Genomic DNA, 21090 nt, shown 5'->3' with positions numbered 1-21090 from the left:
GAGTTTTTTAGTATTACAGGAAGGGCTGTGGACCTTTGTGCAGCGCCGTCTGCAAGATGTATTGACAAGATGCACCCTTGGCACCTGCACATAGTAAAGAGGGCGTCCCTCATTTGTATGAGGATTTGGCACTACCCAAAGAGAGGAAGGGCTTTGCATGTGCGCCCTCCCATATTACAGTGTACAGGCTACCATGATTCGCTGAGAAAATTTAAAAAAAGAAAACCTTCAGAATAGTTTTAAGACTAATTCAGCACTATTCAATGGTACATGTGCAGTTGTTGCATCTTTATTTATATGAAAAAAAATGCAGTTTACATTTTAATTCCAAATCCAATTACAATAAATATAGAGGAACAGACAGAGGTGCTTGGCACTCTTGTGATCACACAGTGAGAGGTTAAACTGTGTTGGACCATTGGAGGGCTCTATCGATGGACAACTTAAGGTCTGTCCATCTCTAAATAGGGCGGGCGGACGGAGGGTTGGAAGGATAGGGTACTCCTTTGCAATTGTGACAGAGTGCGCTAACTATTAAACTGTAAATTGGGCCCTATGCCCACATGGTTGAGGGCATTTTAAATGTATAGGTACACATCCGTTCAGAGAAATGAGGCCTGAAATTATAGGAAAATAATGAGTTCAATCGGTGAGATTTGACCCCGCCTCCCACGAATAGAACACCCACAGACAGATACTGCATACTAGGGAGAGTTTAACTGCATCACAACTGTGCACAGGGTATCGCAGAGACCTCACAGCAAAGGGTGGGCCCTGGGCTGTCTTGCCAGATTGCAAATGAAGTTCGGAGATGCAGCTGCAGAGAAATTTGCTTGAGGCAGGAGTTGTGCGGTCAATCCTTTCTACAAGCACACCCTGACTGCAGGGTCTGTAGAAGACCCTGAAAGTCTCTACAGATGAGGCCATCCCCTCAACCCTGAACACAGCCCTTGAGTTGTAGCACATCCAGAAGTGCCAGGGTGGCTGAATGCAAAAACAGCAGTTGATGGACGGAATGCAGAACAATGTCATACATTCACCCCAGTACAGAGATCTGGGCCTAAATCCATCGTTTTTTTGCTCACCATGGTTCCAGTTTGAACCCAGCCATACGCAAATCAGTCTTGACCCTGTGCCTCATGGGAACACTCCAGCCCGAACTGCTAAGCCAGGTCCTCCCTGGACTGGAAACAAGCATCCTAGGACCGGTAACAGGGTTTCACCCCTCTTCAGCCAGGATAGCTTGATTCCAGTGGCATGGAGAGCAAGGGGCTCACGTCTGAGCATACCCGTCCCACTCGGGGTGAAAAATGCAAAAACAACAGTTGATGGACAGAATGCAGAACAATGTCATACATTCACCCCAGTACAGAGATCTGGGCCTAAATCCATCGTTTTGTTGCTCACCATGCCGTTCCAGTGTGCCTGAGTGCCCCGCTGGGTCCTGGTCGATATGGAAGAGCCTTTGGAGTTGGTGTCGATTTCAACAATCCCTTCATTCATTAGCATCCTTCTGGTGCTTTACCAGGCAATGGTCTGTCTTGGAGCCTCATCTTGTAAAAGAGGTCAATGACTTTACAAAGATGGCGTCGATCGTACAGTGGAGGGAACATCCGTGTCTTTATTGCTTTCTGGTACTTGAACACTGAGTACCCATCTGACACCCCTGCCTGCTCCCAGGGTAGCATTAGGCTGAGACTGGTTAGCTCACATTCGACGAGGGTAATAAAATAAATTCCGGAGCCTGGGCACTCTGGGGTGATGCTAGGGTGATGCTAGGGTGGTGCTAGGGTGATGATAGGGCGATGCTCGACACTGCCAGTAGAGGAGCTGTCCGTGCTGTCAGCCTGCGGGGTGATTGTTTACTGGGCCTTTGGGCGCTTGTTTCTCCCGTGAGTGTCGCCAGCATGGAGCTTCACAACAGGAGTTCGCCGTGCAGTCACACGCACACAAACTGCAGCATCCTATCATCTGTGAGAGTGTGTAAAAGGGTTTCTAAGTGTGTGAAGCAGAAAGCTCATTTGATGTATATCATGTCTACGAGCATTTCAAAGGTGATATTTGCGTGTGTGCGTTTGTTGTACTCTGCATGTGTGGGGGGTCCTTGGTGTCGGTCAGAATCTACATCTAAAGGACTTTCGGGATTGTGTGTGTATGAAAGAGAGAGAGAGAGAGGTAATAGGAAACATGTACAAGAATCTACCCCTACTGGTATGCGACTGTGTATGTAAGAGGCCACTTGCACACGTGACCTATGTCTGTGTTGTAAGCAAGAGGCTCCCAGTGTGCATGTGTGTATGAGTCTATGAGACTGTGTGCGCTTGTTGACAACATCTGGTATCATCACTGGATCACAGCATGCATAAGTGCGCTATATAAGTGCCAAATAATGTCGATAACAATACAGCCATCTAAATATCTAAGGTTTCCCCTCTGTGTGCACGTGTGAGGCCTGTGTAAAATTCTACATGTCTGCTTGTACACACAAAGCCATGTTTGTGTACTACAAGTGTGTGTGAAAGTGCAGCACTGATGCACGTTACACACGGCACCGATTGAAGCACCTTTCAGCACCATGGACAAGGCTCGCGCCAGCCTTTCTCCGAGCAGCCCCTGCTGTGTCAATCGCACACTGTGAGGGCTTGGGGACAGGCCGCTTAGCGCCAGATACCTCCCGGTGCTTACACAGCTCACAACACCGGTGTTCAGCCAGACTTTAAACTGGCCAGAACGGATGGCAAGGGAGCTCAGGGCGTGGAAGGAAAGGGGTTCGACCACGATCACACGATTAGTCTAGCGGGAAAGCCATGAGTGTTGCACTGTCGGTAAGGAAGCGTATCCTTCGTATGTGCTGGTAGATATGCACAACTTTACACAATAGGGACTCATAAGGATACATGTGACTTGTGTAACACGTATACATGGCAAGACCTACCTAACACACAAGTCAGGGACACTTCCACCCGCCAGTGGGGACACTGCCCCCTCAGAGGACCCGAGAATCCTCAGTGCCACAGCGCTTCACAGCGGCTGCGAACACACCATTTACCACCCATGAGAAAAAGAAAAACAAAACACTTAAACCACCGAAAAATACAATCTGCTCAAAATATAGCGCGACAGAAGCTAAGCTGAACAACAACCTCAGTGAAACGCAGAAGGCCAGTTACTGAAAGAATTAAAATGCCAAGTACACAGCACGAATAAAATAAATACTGCAACAGAGAAATAAAATACTGCACCAGTGTTGTGAGCTATGTAAGCACCGGCGCTAAGCGGCCTGTCCCCCGAGCCCTCTCAGCGTGGATTGACACAGCAGGGGCTGCTCGGAGAGAGTCTGGCTCGAGCCTTGTCCATGGTGCTGAAAGGTGCTTCAATCGGTACCGTGCGTAACGTGCTTCAGTGGTGCACTTTCACACACACTTGTAGTACACAAACATGCCTTTGTGTGTACAAGCAGACATGTAGACTTTTACACAGGCCGCACACGTGCACACAGAGAGGAGAAACCTTAGATATTTAGGTGGCTGTATTGTTATCGACATTATTTGGCACTTATGTAGCGCACATATGTATGGTGTGATCCAGTGATGATACCAGATGTTGTCAACAAGCGCACACAGCCTCTTACACACATGCACACTGGGAGTCTCTTGCTTACAACACAGACATAGGTCACGTGTGCAAGTGGCCTCTTACATACACAGCCGCATACCAGTAGGGGTAGATTCTTGTACATGTTGCCTATTACTACTTGGTGAATGAGTGTAGTCATCCATCTCTGATGATACAGATTTGTAGCGCACGTATTTCGGTTTAGTCTGGCCTAGCAGCGCTGCTGGCACCTTCACGCCCTGGCCGGGCACATTTCATCGGAGATGGTGGTAGCCTTCTGCATGTTGAAGTTGGTTCATCAGAAGCGTGTGTGTGGTTTGAAGCTGCTGGTGTGTAAATGCTTGGTTGTATCTGTTATCGTGGTTTGTGGTGTTTGTTGCAAACAGCCAGAGCGCCTTACCACTGTGGCTTGGCGTCTTCTGGGAGCACTGGTGTGCACAGCACCAATTCTGATGTACTCAAGGGTGTGGAGTCTTGAGAGGGGCAGCTGATGGATTTAGGGTGAGTTTTACTCTAGTATCTTATGTTTCGCCCTGCAGGGTATATTGTCCTATGGAGGGTGGAGTCCTGCTGTGAGGTCCAGGCACACTGCGCCTGAGCTCTGTCCGATGAGGGTGTGTTGTTCTCTCTGATGTGCTCTGGTGGGGGTGTGATTGTGTATTCAGTGTTCTGATCAGCACTCTTGTGACCTCAGTGGGATGAACTACATGTGGGCGCTAGTTCCCAGCCAGTAAAGTAATACAAGGTAACTAACCAGTAGAGCAGACCGTACCCCTTTACAACACAAGGTTCCCCCGCCGCTGGCCCACAGCACACTCACGCTGGTGTCTACTCTCACAGTTATGTGTCAAAGCTACAAGCAGGAGTAATAAAGGAGGCAGAATGAAACTAATGAGAGGTGCACAATATTTCACGGCACTGCGGCATCCCTCACACCTGACTGCCCCCTATACCCGGGCCCACATCACTGCAACAACACACTGCCCGGGTCTGCAGCGAGGCCCAACGGAATATTGCTCCGCGTGGGACATTCTGTGTCAGTAGTACTCAATCACAATTTAATGGAATATTAATAAAAGGGATACATACAAGGAAAAGTGCACATTAGATTATATAAGAGTACATATGTAGCAGATGATAATATATCTGCAGTTTTCAGTAAGAATGAGTAAGAAGCCGCAATTGTATAATGAAGACAGATCCCAATCCACAACACATTGCTGGACTCCACACATACAAGACGTCATGCTAAGGACGGCATGTCATGTGTTGGAGTGACGCCCCCTTCCTTGGGCGCCCCGCCCCCTTCCCTGGAACACAACGCGCGCGGCTCTAATCCCAAGTTCCTAGAACCCCGGGCCGTTCCTTGCTCCCCCTGAAGGCGCCTCGCGCCTTCGATGCCTTCTATTCCTTGAATGAAATCACAGGATAAATTAATCGCGGAGCTTCTGTCGGATTAACCCCGGGCAGGAAATTAAACCTGCACCGCATCCTGCTCTCTCATCCTCCCCGTGCAGTCATTGAGCAAATTGGGATTCGGATTTCAATTGGCCAGCCCTTCGCTCGTGCAACATCCGGGTACTCTTATGCTGATGAGGCAGGGAAGCGATAGGAGCCCTAGCCCTGAGCCGCAGCCCTCCCGCAGCAACCTTCTCTTATGGGTTGAGTAACAATAAACACCCTTTATCTGTCAGTAGCACCAACGCCCTCCTCGGTGCCGGGGCTGGGTCGCCATCTGCTATATGATGGGGCTGATCTCTTTACATTGCCCCGGAGCCCACTAGGGCTGTGAGTCAAACGCCCATCGCTGCATCCTGCAGAGGGCACGGAATACTCAAAAGTAATCAAAGAGATGCTTCGGATTCTCCTCCTCTTCTCCATCTGCTCAGCTGCTTCTCCTGTCAACTTTCTCACTCTGTCTCAACGCAAATCTCGACGTTGCGTCAGTCAGCATCATCTGGTGCTGTTTATGCAAACAGCCAGTTCTTGATTGTCCAAGCAAACAATGAACAATGTGTTCCATAGTTAAGAAACTCAATGCAATGGTCTCACACGTTTGAATTCACCAGTCCTCTCAGATGAATTTTTTTCATTGGGCCCCAAAAAATCACAACCATATTTTACCACATAATTCCACAGAATGTTACAATTTTACAAGCAATTCTGATCATCTTTGAGCCCGAGGACTCGCCTTTTAACAAATATAAACGCAAATGATGTGCAGTAGTGTTTTCAGAGTGAAACATGCAGTGCGAAACACAGCAAGCAGCGCAAACATTTCAAATCAGAAAGGGGAATAGAGGGGCATTTTGAATGAATAGTCCAAAAACAATGTTCGTTGCTACTTTTTTCACTATGAAGCTCTTATGTTTTGTTCAAAAGATCCTGCTTCTGCTCGACTCATGACAATATGCACCAGTGCACGACCCTACTAATAATGCTGTACCTCATGACACTATGCACCGGTGCACGACCCTACTAATAATGCTGTACCTCATGACACTATGCACCGGTGCACGACCCTACTAATAATGCTGTACCTCATGACACTATGCACCGGTGCACGACCCTACTAATAATGCTGTACCTCATGACACTATGCACCAGTGCACGACCCTACTAATAATGCTGTACCTCATGACACTATGCACCAGTGCACGACCCTACTAATAATGCTGTACCTCATGACACTATGCACCGGTGCACGACCCTACTAATAATGCTGTACCTCATGACACTATGCACCAGTGCACGACCCTACTAATAATGCTGTACCTCATGACACTATGCACCGGTGCACGACCCTACTAATAATGCTGTACCTCATGACACTATACACCAGTGCAAGATCCTGCTTCTGCTCGACTCATGACAATATGCACCAGTGCACGACCCTACTAATAATGCTGTACCTCATGACACTATGCACCGGTGCACGACCCTACTAATAATGCTGTACCTCATGACACTATGCACCAGTGCACGACCCTACTAATAATGCTGTACCTCATGACACTATGCACCGGTGCACGACCCTACTAATAATGCTGTACCTCATGACACTATGCACCGGTGCACGACCCTACTAATAATGCTGTACCTCATGACACTATGCACCGGTGCACGACCCTACTAATAATGCTGTACCTCATGACACTATGCACCAGTGCACGACCCTACTAATAATGCTGTACCTCATGACACTATGCACCAGTGCACGACCCTACTAATAATGCTGTACCTCATGACACTATGCACCGGTGCACGACCCTACTAATAATGCTGTACCTCATGACACTATGCACCAGTGCAAGATCCTGCTTCTGCTCGACTCATGACAATATGCACCAGTGCACGACCCTACTAATAACGCTGTACGTCATGACAGTATGCACTGATGAAAGACCCTGCTTCTGCTCGACTCATGACAATATGCACCGGTGCACGACCCTACTAATAATGCTGTACGTCATGACAGTATGCACCTGTGCAAGATCCTGCTACTGCTCTACCTCATGACACTATGCACCAGTGCAAGATCCTGCTACTGCTCTACCTCATGACACTATGCACCAGTGCACGACCCTACTAATAATGCTGTACCTCATGACACTATGCACCGGTGCACGACCCTACTAATAATGCTGTACCTCATGACACTATGCACCAGTGCATGACCCTACTAATAATGCTGTACCTCATGACACTATGCACCAGTGCACGACCCTACTAATAATGCTGTACCTCATGACACTATGCACCGGTGCACGACCCTACTAATAATGCTGTACCTCATGACACTATGCACCAGTGCACGACCCTACTAATAATGCTGTACCTCATGACACTATGCACCAGTGCACGACCCTACTAATAATGCTGTACCTCATGACACTATGCACCAGTGCACGACCCTACTAATAATGCTGTATGTCATGACAGTATGCACCTGTGCAAGATCCTGCTACTGCTCTACCTCAGGACAATATGCACCAGTGCACGATCCTGCTAATAATGCTGAACGTCATGACACTATGCACCAGTGCACGATCCTGCTACTGCTCTACCTCATGACACTATGCACCAGTGCAAGATCCTGCTACTGCTCTACCTTATGACACTATGCACCGGTGCAAGATCCTGCTACTGCTCTACCTCATGACACTATGCACCGGTGCAAGATCCTGCTACTGCTCTACCTCATGACACTATGCACCGGTGCACGATCCTGCTAATAATGCTGTACCTCATGACACTATGCACCAGTGCACGATCCTGCTACTGCTCTACCTCATGACACTATGCACCAGTGCAAGATCCTGCTACTGCTCTACCTTATGACACTATGCACCGGTGCAAGATCCTGCTACTGCTCTACCTCATGACACTATGCACCGGTGCAAGATCCTGCTACTGCTCTACCTCATGACACTATGCACCGGTGCACGATCCTGCTAATAATGCTGTACCTCATGACACTATGCACCAGTGCACGATCCTGCTAATAATGCTGTACCTCATGACAGTATGCACTGGTGCAAGATCCTGAAGATCTTGCTACAGCTCTACCTCACAACACTATGCACCGGTGCACTATCCTGCGACTGCTCTACCTCAAGACAGTATGCACCGGTGCACAATCCTGCTAATAATGCTGTACCTCATGACAGTATGCACTGGTGCAAGATCCTGCTACTGCTCTACCTCATGACACTATGCACCAGTGCACTATCCTGCGACTGCTCTACCTCATGACAGTATGCACCAGTGCACGATCCTGCTAATAATGCTCTACCTCATGACAGTATGCACTGGTGCAAGATCCTGCTACTGCTCTACCTCATGACACTATGCACCAGTGCAAGATCCTGCTACTGCTCTACCTCATGACACTATGCACCGGTGCACGATCCTGCTAATAATGCTGTACCTCATGACACTATGCACCGGTGCACGATCCTGCTAATAATGCTGTACCTCATGACAGTATGCACTGGTGCAAGATCCTGAAGATCCTGCTACAGCTCTACCTCATGACACTATGCACCGGTGCACTATCCTGCGACTGCTCTACCTCAAGACAGTATGCACCGGTGCACGATCCTGCTAATAATGCTGTACCTCATGACAGTATGCACTGGTGCAAGATCCTGCTACTGCTCTACCTCATGACACTATGCACCGGTGCACTATCCTGCGACTGCTCTACCTCATGACAGTATGCACTGGTGCAAGATCCTGCTACTGCTCTACCTCATGACACTATGCACCGGTGCACTATCCTGCGACTGCTCTACCTCAAGACAGTATGCACCGGTGCACGATCCTGCTAATAATGCTGTACCTCATGACAGTATGCACCAGTGCACGATCCTGCTATTGCTCTACCTCATGACACTGTGCGCCGGTGCACGATTGTGCTAATAATGCTGTACGTCATGACAGTATGCACTGGTGCAAGATCCTGCTACTGCTCTACCTCATGACACTATGTACCAGTGCACTTTCCTGCGACTGCTCTACCTCATGACACTATGTACCAGTGCACTTTCCTGCGACTGCTGTACCTCATGACAGTTTGCACCGGTGCACAATCCTGCTAGTAATGCTGTACCTCATGATAGTATGCACTGGTGCAAGATCCTGCTACGGCTCTACCTCATCACACTATGCACTGGTGAAAGATCCTGCTACTTCTCTACCTCATGACACTATGCACCGGTGTACTATCCTGCGACTGCTGTACCTCATGACACTATGCACTGGTGCACTATCCTGCGACTGCTCTACCTCATGACAGTATGCACCAGTGCAAGATCCTGCTAATAATGCTGTACGTCATGACAGTATGCACCGGTACAAGATCCTGCTACTGCTCTACCTCATGACACTGTGCACCAATGCACAATCTTGCTAATGTTGTATGTTATGTTAATATGCACCAGTGCAAGACCAGGCTAATGCTCTACCTCAGGACAACACGCATCGGTGTAAGACCCTGCGACTGCTCTACCTCAGGACAATACGCATCGGTGTAAGACCCTGTGACTGCTCTACCTCCTACCCATATGCACTCTTGAAAGACCCTGCAACTGCCCTACCTCATGACAATATGCACTGGTGCAAGAGCTTGCTACTGCTCTACGTCAATACTCTATGCACAGGTTCACGGTCTACTGCTCTGCCTCATGAAAATATGCACCACTGCAAGACCCCACTGCTTCTCTACCTCATGACACTATGCACAGGTGAAAGATCCTGCTAATGCTGTATGTCATGACAATATGCACCAGTGCAAAACCCTATTACTGCTCTACCTCATGACAATATCAACAGGTGCAAAACCCTATTACTGCTCTACCTCATACCAATATGCACTGGTTCAAGATCCTGCTGCTGCTCTACCTCATGACACTATGCACAGGTGAAAGATCCTGCTACTGCTCTACCTTAGGACAATATGCACCACTGCACGACCCTACTAATGCTGTACGTCATGACAGTATGCACCAGGGTAAGAACCTGCTACTGCTCTACCTCATGACAATATACACCAGTGCAAGACTCTGCGACTGCTCTACCTCAGAACAATATGCACTGGTGAAAGACCCTGCTACTGCTCTACCGCAGGACAATATGCACCAGTGCACGATCCTGCCAATGCTGTATGTCTTGAAAATACGCACCGGTGCAAGGCCTTGCTACTGCTCTACCACAGGACAATATGCACCAGTGCATGATCCTGCCAATGCTGTATGTCATGACAATCTGCACCAGTGCAAGACCCTGAGACTGGTCTAACTCATGACAGTAGGCATGGTTGCACAACCATGCAAATGCTATACCTCATAACAATATGCACCGGTGCAGGATTCTGCTAATACTCTACCTCATGAAAAAATACACCTGCGCAAGACCTGTTACTGCTCTACCTCAGGACAATATGCACCAGTGCAAGACCCTATGACTGCTCTACCTCATGACACTATGCATTAGTGCAATGTTCTGCTACTGATCTATCTCATGACAATATGCACTGGTGCAAGACTTTGCTAATGCGTAATTCACACACGTCTCAATAGTACTGAGTAAGCAGCGACCACCCTAAAGACCATGCAGAACGTGTGGGAAAAGAGTGGGCACGAAGTGGGCAGACTCCTTATTTATGTTTTTAACGCTTCACAAATATACATAGGTCCTAATTGTGAGTGGCTTTTCAAATTAAGTCTCATGCGTAAACCCGTTTACGCACGGAATGGAATTACTAGTTTGCGTTTATTTAACACATCCAATGCTTATCAGATGTGTTAAATAATCCAACATTCGTTAAATTTCACCATGTCAAGCTGGCTGAAATTCAATGGGGAAAACATATGGTGATTACTGTGTTAAACATAAAGTCATACTAGGTGTTATTTATCACACACAATAAATAATGTAACCCATGGTAAGGTCATTTATCAGTTGGCGATATACAACGCGTGAAATCATTATCAGGCCCCTAGTAATACATTTCACATACCCACACCCACATATTCTTGTACAACACTGCACGCACAGATGGCTCTCAATCAATCAATCAAATAGAAATGTGTAAAGTGCGGCTAATTACCCATGAGGGTATCCAGGAGCTGAGGGCTGCTGCTTCGAGAGGTGCCGTTGAAAAGCCAGGTCTTGAATCCCTTCCGGAACTCTGAAAGACGGGGTGAGGTCCAGAAGTGAAGGGGGAGGCTATTCCAAGACTTAGTCGCGAGGTAAGCGAAGGAGTATCCTCCACATCGGCAGGTGCTGGAGGAGAAGCGAGGGAGGGGGAAGCAGAGCGCAGGGGTCTGGTAGGTTGGTGGAGGTTCCTGCGTTGGTTTATGCACGCTGGTCCTTGATCGTGGAGGGCTTTGTAGCCGTGGATCAGCATCTTGAATCGCCATCTCTTTTGAATGGGGAACCGGTGGAGCGTCTTGAGCTCAAGACATCACATATAAAAATGCACACACACATAAATGTGCATGCACAAGCAGGTGCCACATGCTTGAACACATATATGCAACCATCACCCTCTACAACAACGGCATTATGCTAATTCAAGCCTCCAATGACAACTTAGCTAGGATGGATAATATCTTCTCTACTCTCAAAAAAAGCGGTGATCTCCAAGGCCAATCTTCCCGGCCTAATCCATCCTACAACACACAATTTTACTCTCATGCCCACCACTGCACCTGGGAGGTCCTCAACCCCTCATAAGCCTCCTCTCCCCCTATGTGATATCGGATCCTCTTAATCCCCTGAGTTAGTCTCACCAGACCCCTCACGCTCCATTTGACCATCGATTCAGATGACTAATGGCTCTACATCGACATATACCTCACTGATAACTAAGCGGTCACACCTTGATCCCATTGGCAGGTCACCCCCTCACGCCCCACCGCCCTTTCTCTCTCCAGGTGATCTCCTATGCACGATACCGCCAATCACACAACCATCTCAACCTGAGTCTAGGCTCTTACCCTACACGGATTCTACCCAATCCACTCCGTCCCACCACCCTTCTCCCACCTCCGATCCTTTACTTCTAGCTCACCCCACCACCCCTACCCTATCCTCTCGCCACGCAAACTGGTACTTCACAAGACATCATTTAGTCACTGGCTCCCCCTGACCGCTCCATGACCGCCTTTGACCCTCCAGACCTCCCCAGAGATACCACATCTCTGGCGGAAATATCCGTGCAACCACTATCCTTTGGCCAACAGTCAGACTTGCCTGCACGCCTTGAAGAGGTGTCTCTCCACCAGCGCCTGCTCACTGCTGAATTTGGTGCTCTAAAAGCCCTCTCTATCGATCATCTCCCTCTGCTCAGAACACTATGTGCACTAGGGAACCCACCCTTAAGCTTCACGAGCACAGTCCTGTCTCAGGCATGCGTCCCTCTCACCTTACCTCAAAAACTTTACCCCACAATGCCCCCTTCTTCCCCAGAAGAATAAAGACTGAGCTGTCAAACAATGATATTGATGATCTTCTTCTCTCTTATGCCCTCCCACTAACTACTGACAAGACGCCTCTGGAATCATGCAGGGGCCCTATGGACTTAATCCAAGCCATCCATGTCAACCGAAAAGGGAACCCTCTCACAACCTCAGAGTTATAAACAATGACAACCTCAAACGAGTGAACATCATGCAGACTCTGACTACCCACACACCTCTCCAATTGAAATGCGTACAACTCAATTGCAGATCAGCGAGTAAACATGCAGCCGACATCTTTGACCTCATTCAAAACAATGAGCTTGATATCATCATCCTCACGGAAATCTGGCTAAAAGGCTCGTCCACCCCTATCCTTGACCTTCGAGTCCCACCTAGCCATGACATAATTCGATTATACAGATTTATAAAAGAGGGTGGAGGTTTAGCCTGCATACATCGAAATACACTCTCGGTCTCATATTCTGAACCCCCCCAACCTACAATGAGTACCTAAGCATCAACATCTCCAGCACTCACCGCCTAGTATGCAAATTACACACATTCTACCACCCCCCTGGAGACAATCTTTCCTTCATGGAACAATTAATGGAAATTATCTCCTCCAATAATTTCCCAAATATTCCTGGGAGATTTCAACCTTCACTGGTCGAACCCAAATGATCAAGCTGTAATCTGTCTAAAAACCTCCCTATTGGAGCACGAGCTGACGCAATATTGCGAAACTACAACAAGGGCGAAACTCTGGACCACATCATCTCCAAAGGAAAAAGCATCTCAATAGATTCTACTATCCCTTCTGATTGGTCTGACCATTACTACATCTTCTTCCTAATTAACAATGAGGTGTCACCGAAGAGGGTCCAACCCAAGAAAACGAAGCAATGGAAAAGGAACCTTAGGAATATTAACTCTATGGATCTAGCAACCCACTGTAGAAAGGCCTTGACATTGGACATGTCTCATGTGCATGTCCTCACGGATTTCTATAATACCACCCTCTACAACAAAAAAGTGCCTCCCTCAAAATCTCTAAACCTTGGTTCAACGACAACCTAAACTCCGAACGCCGCAATCTAAGGTTAGCAGAAAGAACCTGGAGATCAGTACACTCCACTGAACATCGAATCCACTTTGGATCGGTCAGGAACACTTATAACAACAAAATCAGAAATGCAAAGGCTGACTTCTTCAGAACCTGACTCAATCAAGCCTAAAACCGCCCCAAGAAACTGTTTGAAATTATTAAACAACAATTGAGTAAGACACCCGGCAGCTCTGACCTTGGTGACGGCCTTCTTCACTGAGAAAACAAAAAGCATCAGTATCGACCTGGAAACAAAGAGGGCTATTCTCCATTAGCAGGGAGGGCTACTCCAGCTCACCGTGAGCAGCTCAATCCCTCCAGTATCAGCACCAAAAACAAAGCCTCTTGGATCTCCTTTACTTCCCTCAGTGAAAGAAATATTTACAACACTCTGAGGGTGATCAACCCATCTAATCATTTCACCGACCCGCTACCACCACCCATCTTCAAAGACATCAAGGATTCCATCCTACCCTTATGGAGAAAGATTGTCAACATCTTGTTATTGCAAGGGACGATCCCTGACTGCTAAAAACTAGCGCAGATCTCCCAAATTTCTAAAAAACCTAATGCAGACAGATCTGATCTCATTAACTTCCGGCCTATATCCAGCTAATCATTTCACCGACCCGCTATCACCACCCATCTTCAAAGACATCAAGGATTCCATCCTCCCCCCTATGGACAAAGACTGTCAACATCTCGTTATCGCAAGGCACGATCCCCGACTGCTAAAAAGTAGCGCAGATCTCCCGAATTTCTAAAAAAACCTAATGCAGACAGATCTGATCTCATTAACTTCCGGCCTATATCCACCATACCCACACTGGCTAAACTGCTGGAAAAATGTGTGCAGATGTAACTTTTTGCACACATGGATTATTTCCAACTTCTTGAACAGCATCAATCCGTATCTCAAAACATCAGCGCGGAATCTGCTCTCACTCACATTATGGATGACATGTCGATAACGCTAGACTACAACAAAGCATGCGTCCTGATTCTCCTTGACCATTCTACAGCTTTTGACACTGTTAACCACGACAATCTCTTATCCATCCTTGAACACAGGATGGGCTCTCCAGGTCCGGTATTGCAATGGTTTACTTCCTTCCTCCATAATAGATCACAAAAAGTCAAGATAAAGCAATCGCTATCCCAGCCCTCCCAAGTTTCCATGGGCGTTCCACAGGGGTCGGCAGTATCACTGATACTTTTCAATTTATTCCTAGAACCTTTGACAAATGCTCTGAACTCTGCGAACATTCTCTTCCATAAGTATGCGGATGAAAATAAACTTTATCTGAAAATCCCCTCCCCTGAAGACTTCATCTCAATCAACTCTAGCCTTTTGGATACTCAAAACTGGCTAACTGACAACCACCTCATGCTCAGCACCTCCAAAACGGAATTCCTTCTCATCGCTCCGCCTAATCACACCCCCAAGATTTACCACTGGCTGATAACGGCTTTCAATTGCACTCCTCGCACTATCGACTCTGTGAAATCCCTCTGAATCACACTTGATAAGCACTTGAGCATGCAGACCCATATTAGCAACTTAAGCAAGGGAACTAAACATCAGATGAACACATTAAGGAACCTAAAACCTTTCCTTCCACAAGAGGACTTCAAGTAGGCAGTGCAAGCTCTGGTACTGCCTAGTCTAGACTATGGTAAATCCACGCTCTGTGGACTTCCCAAACATAACTTGGCCCCACTAAAAGCGTCCATTAATGCAGCAGCTAGACTGGTCACTGGTTCAAAAAGAAACAAGCTCATCTCCCCAGGCCTCAAATCCCTAACCTGGCTGCCATATGAGGCTAGAATATAGCTAAAGAAAGCCTGCATGCAGCCGCGGCCCATGGAGGGAGTTCCGTGGGGCGGTAAGGCGGGGCGGGGGAGGGGCAGGGTGGGGGGTTCTAAAAACCGGAATATGGATAATTGCAGGTAAGTAAACAATTAAATAAATAAAACGAATTTCGTAGCGCGCGCAGCGCGCTACGAAATTCGTCCACGACTACTTTCAAAAAGGAAGTAAAAAAAACCCTAATGGCTAAGCTCTTGCCATAAAACAGCTCTGGCCCACTGCTCATTGAATGCCACCTGATTGACTGTTTGATGGCTGGACACCTTTGAATCCCAGCATTCGCTTGCCATGCTCACTTATGTAGCGAATATTATCGAACATTCTTCTCCATGGTCTGTATCCCCCCTAACGTAACTATGTTGCACGACTATCTTGTTGTTTTATGCATAGTCTTGTAATACCTATGCAAATTGTAAAGCGATCTGATACCCACCTGGGTCACGTTTGCGCTATATCAAACTTTCAAATAAATATACAATTTAAAGTATTTATTTTAGATATTTGTCAATTGCATAGTTAGCCCCTGATGAGGAGTGTAGCTGCTGTCTATCATACCTGATAATGATACATGAGGGTACACGATATATCGTGTGAGATAAATAACACCTTTTGTGTGTCGGTGGGGATAGCATGCAGATTTTGGTGATTAACGCACCACGGGGCATATTATCAAGCCAGGCGATAAAATTATCTCCTCTTTAGTGGCAGAAAACTGCCGCTAAAATGGCGATAATGGGCTTGATAATATGCTCTATGGAATTCCAATTGAAGTCCATGTTAGATGTCCTTCACATTCAACATGGGCTTCAATTGGAATTCCATAGAGCCTATTATCAAGCCCATTATCGCCGTTTTAGCGGCAGTTTTCTGCCGCTAAAGCGGAGATAATTTTATCGCCTGGCTTGATAATATGCCCCCAAAATCCACATGATACGGTAAATACCGTATGCTTTTCCCCTGTTAAATGAACTTTGACGAAGGTTGAGGTATTTAACTCCTCTGATAAAGTTGATGAATTTAACACTTCCGATCAAGTTGAGGTAGTTAACACCCCCGATATTTATTGGAGGTGTTAAATACCTACCAATTCGTAATTCCGACCTGTGAGTAAACGGGTTCACCTGTGGGACAGTTTAAGACAATCAACTTGTAACAGGACCAGAGTCTCTAGAGTCGGGTAGTGAGGTACACGAGTAAGGTAGAGGCCAGACGGGCCAAGGTTTGTGATGCTACCGAATAGTTGAATATGGGGGTGCACTGGCGAGACCAACAGACAGGAGTAGAAAAAATGCGGGGCACAGCTTGAGGTCGTGGACGGGGTCTAAGGCAGGCCCTTGCAGCACCCTTCAAGGGCCCTCTTACTAACTAAAGGCCTGTGGGTATCTACAATATATTGTGGGTGGGGGGGTGGGAGGGGGGGGGGTCTGAGTGGCCCCTCACCACATTCCACATTCTGCACGGAGACCCCATCGTTTTGAGTTGCGCCAGTGTGCCGTGCACTGTTTTTGTCACATATTTGCCTGCATATGCACACGTGTACACCTACACTAAGTCGCTTTTCTACCCCTACTTCCTGTGTCGTTCCGCTCACACCCCCACCGCCCCCACGCAGATACTTTCTGGTATCGTCCGTACGAAACTGGGTGGCGAAGATGGAATGTTCTGTCTCGTCCGCGTGTGCGCGCGTGAGTGAGTGTTAATTTATTTCAGCGAGCTCCGTGTCTAAAGCTGTCGCCATTATCTGCTTCCTAATGTAGGTCACCCCTTCTCTAATGAGCTGCGCGGCGCTGGGATTCGGGGGGCCAGGACCCCTGAAGCGCGGCGGCTGCAGCCTCCGAACTTGGATACGTCGCTACTTTCTCCATCGCCGCCAGACTTGCCACTGGATTGCAGATCTGAGCTAAAAATGAGAAGAAACGGTCTGCCTGCCTCATTCTTTTAACCCTTGCGGCATCGGATGGCTCGATAACCGCCGTGCCAGGGACTCAGAGCGGGGAGAAGGGCGGCTGATGCCAGGCAGCGCGCTGTTCCCAGAGCTGGCCGGGAGCATGGAGGGGGTGAGTGTCGAGAGGGCATCCGGGGGTCGGGGGGCTCCCAGGGATGTCCTCGGGGGATGGCGAAGGGTCTAACCCTTTATGAGAGGTGATGCGCTGGGTGAAGTCTGGCTTTCGTGTGGGCGGAAGTCTAATGTGGGTCGCATGCACGTGTGCCATCTACCTGTACATTTTAAATGCCCCTTTTCATATGGAGCTCAGTTCAGTTAAGGTACTTGTCCCTAAGTCTTCCCAAAGTATACATCGGGGAAGCTGAGATACATTGATTCGCACAGGATAGCACCGTTTGATGATCGCTGGGGGCAGAAGTGTGCTGGGAAGCAAGTTGACAATTTAGCCAGCAGACTTCATCTCCACCTGTGGCCTCGCAGCTCACGTGCCGGAGCCTTCTTCTGCCGGCTTCACGTCACGTGAGGGCTTTGTTTGACACGAGGTGTGCACGCCTTCTACCTCTGGGTTTTAGGTACCTTGAAGGAAGCACAATTAACACCACTGTTATAATTGTTGTTGTGTCAACGCTTCACTGCCCCGCGAGACTGTAGAGAGCAGAGACAGGCGTGCATTCGGATGCCCCATATTTCGACATTAAAAACACATGAAACATCGCCGCCGTCTTTCCGGAAATGATTTCATGCTTGTTGGGCCTGGCCCTTCAGGGCTTGTCCATGTTTCTACAGCCTCCCCGCAGGCGGGCGGGAAATGATATGTCGCCGCCTAAGGGATGACCCTGGAGACCCACCTAGGACAGTCGCCCGATGATGACATCACAGTCGTGCACACGAGTCTCTGCATCAGGAAGCAACAGTCATGGCGTCATTTGGTATGAGCAGCCGCCTAAGGCCGCGCTAGATCTGCGCCTCGTGCACAGACAGGGATGGACTCGGTTGCTATGGGGTGCTTTGAAGTTTGGTTGCCACATTTGCCTGTTGTAGACAGCCCTGGCTTACCTTTGTGAAGAAATAAAAAGGGTGCAAAGGGGATGATTTTCGAGGCTAGGATGTGCCTGGAGACATCTGAATGTGTAACTGCAGTACCATAGCAAGGGGGTCATGGGAGCTAGTGCAAGCAGGGGAGATGGCCCCCCTTAATCTCCGTTTGTTTGTAAAATACTGCCATCATTAGGACGCCCTGGACACCGGTACCACTGCACCTGAAGCCCTATTGATAGATACTTTTCTTTGTCACTGTCTGGACACAACTCTGTTGTGACATCCTACTGAAACAGCATTCAAGGGGTGACTATTTTACCATAGATGTAATTTTCATCCATAAAACAGTCAGACTTTTGGTAAAAGCGAGCGGACTGTTAGAAATCCTGGTGTAAAAACACGTAGAATCTCTGAGCATGCAGATGAATTATGGAAAGTGTGCAGATGAGATATATACGGCAGGAGCAGTGGGTACATTTTTGCAGTTTTCTGTTGCAGCCAACATCCTCAAACATACGGAGAGCGCACCTACAAGTATCAGCCTGCCAGCCAACATCCTCAAACATACGGAGAGCGCACCTACAAGTATCAGCCTGCCAGCCATCATCCTCAAACATACGGAGAGCGCACCTACAAGCATCAGCCTGCCAGCCATCATCCTCAAACATACGGAGAGCGCACCTACAAGTATCAGCCTGCCAGCCATCATCCTCAAACATACGGAGAGCGCACCTACAAGCATCAGCCTGCCAGCCATCATCCTCAAACATACGGAGAGCGCACCTACAAGCACCAGCCTGCCAGCCATCATCCTCAAACATACGGAGAGCGCACCTACAAGTATCAGCCTGCCAGCCATCATCCTCAAACATACGGAGAGCGCACCTACAAGTATCAGCCTGCCAGCCATCATCCTCAAACATACGGAGAGCGCACCTACAAGTATCAGCCTGCCAGCCATCATCCTCAAACATACGGAGAGCGCACCTACAAGTATCAGCCTGCCAGCCATCATCCTCAAACATACGGAGAGCGCACCTACAAGTATCAGCCTGCCAGCCATCATCCTCAAACATACGGAGAGCGCACCTACAAGCATCAGCCTGCCAGCCATCATCCTCAAACATACGGAGAGCGCACCTACAAGTATCAGCCTGCCAGCCATCATCCTCAAACATACGGAGAGCGCACCTACAAGCATCAGCCTGCCAGCCATCATCCTCAAACATACGGAGAGCGCACCTACAAGCATCAGCCTTCCAGCCATCATCCTCAAACATACGGAGAGCGCACCTACAAGTATCAGCCTGCCAGCCATCATCCTCAAACATACGGAGAGCGCACCTACAAGTATCAGCCTGCCAGCCATCATCCTCAAACATACGGAGAGCGCACCTACAAGTATCAGCCTGCCAGCCATCATCCTCAAACATACGGAGAGCGCACCTACAAGTATCAGCCTGCCAGCCATCATCCTCAAACATACGGAGAGCGCACCTACAAGTATCAGCCTGCCAGCCATCATCCTCAAACATACGGAGAGCGCACCTACAAGTATCAGCCTGCCAGCCATCATCCTCAAACATACGGAGAGCGCACCTACAAGTATCAGCCTGCCAGCCATCATCCTCAAACATACGGAGAGCGCACCTACAAGTATCAGCCTGCCAGCCATCATCCTCAAACATACGGAGAGCGCACCTACAAGTATCAGCCTGCCAGCCATCATCCTCAAACATACGGAGAGCGCACCTACAAGTATCAGCCTGCCAGCCATCATCCTCAAACATACGGAGAGCGCACCTACAAGTATCAGCCTGCCAGCCATCATCCTCAAACATACGGAGAGCGCACCTACAAGTATCAGCCTGCCAGCCATCATCCTCAAACATACGGAGAGCGCACCTACAAGTATCAGCCTGCCAGCCAACATCCTCAAACATACGGAGAGCGCACCTACAAGTATCAGCCTGCCAGCCATCATCCTCAAACATACGGAGAGCGCACCTACAAGTATCAGCCTGCCAGCCATCATCCTCAAACATACGGAGAGCGCACCTACAAGTATCAGCCTGTTTGGGCTGAAAGATCAGAAGTGCCTGAAAGTCTGGTGAAGGACACGAGGCAGGTCCAAGCTTGAAGGCCTTTGGCAGCAGACACTTCCTGCTGTGAATTCCAGTGGGCCGGTTTCTGCACGCATTGCTTTATGGGACTCACTCATCTGCATATGTTTCTGTAGACTTGTATTAAGGATTCCCAGTTGCATCTCGGAACTGGTTATTGTTACACAAAGGTATATATTGCTTTCAGTTGGAAACTTTATTTCTATGTTAGAATTTCCCTTGTTTTCTTCATTTAGCTGTAGATATCACCGTATCCACAAGGTCGTATGCTAGAAAGGGATCCAGTAGAAACCATTTGTAATTGGTTACCTTGAATGTCCATCAGCGCTACATATATTCTGTGTATTTTAAGGGAATGCTGATTGGTTGGTTCATAACCAGCTATTTATTTATTACATTATGTGTGTATTTACACTAAGCGCATG

General features: G+C 48.2%; 2 protein-coding genes across 8 annotated transcripts in view; one reads left to right on the top strand and one right to left on the bottom strand.

Moving 5' to 3' along the window:
• CACNA2D4 (calcium voltage-gated channel auxiliary subunit alpha2delta 4) overlaps nt 1–21090 on the bottom strand; it is a 1002329-nt gene that overhangs the window by 261826 nt on the left and 719413 nt on the right. The window lies entirely within an intron of this gene.
• The window catches only part of LRTM2 (leucine rich repeat transmembrane protein 2), a 69213-nt gene that overhangs the window by 11231 nt on the left and 36892 nt on the right, over nt 1–21090 (top strand). Inside the window, exon 1 of one of the 2 annotated variants that reach the window (XM_085652207.1) lies at nt 17365–17616. The exons of the other annotated variant lie outside the window; for it this stretch is intronic. The gene's annotated coding sequence lies outside the window, so the exon portion shown is untranslated. Of the gene's footprint in view, nt 1–17364; nt 17617–21090 lie in introns of those variants that run through there. 2 annotated transcript variants of the gene reach the window in all.

Source organism: Triturus cristatus, chromosome 4_1 (assembly GCF_964204655.1).
Source record: "Triturus cristatus chromosome 4_1, aTriCri1.1, whole genome shotgun sequence".
Classification (NCBI taxonomy): Eukaryota; Metazoa; Chordata; class Amphibia; order Caudata; family Salamandridae; genus Triturus; species Triturus cristatus.
Note: the sequence above shows the minus strand (reverse complement) of the source record. Positions and strands in the feature narration are given on the sequence as shown.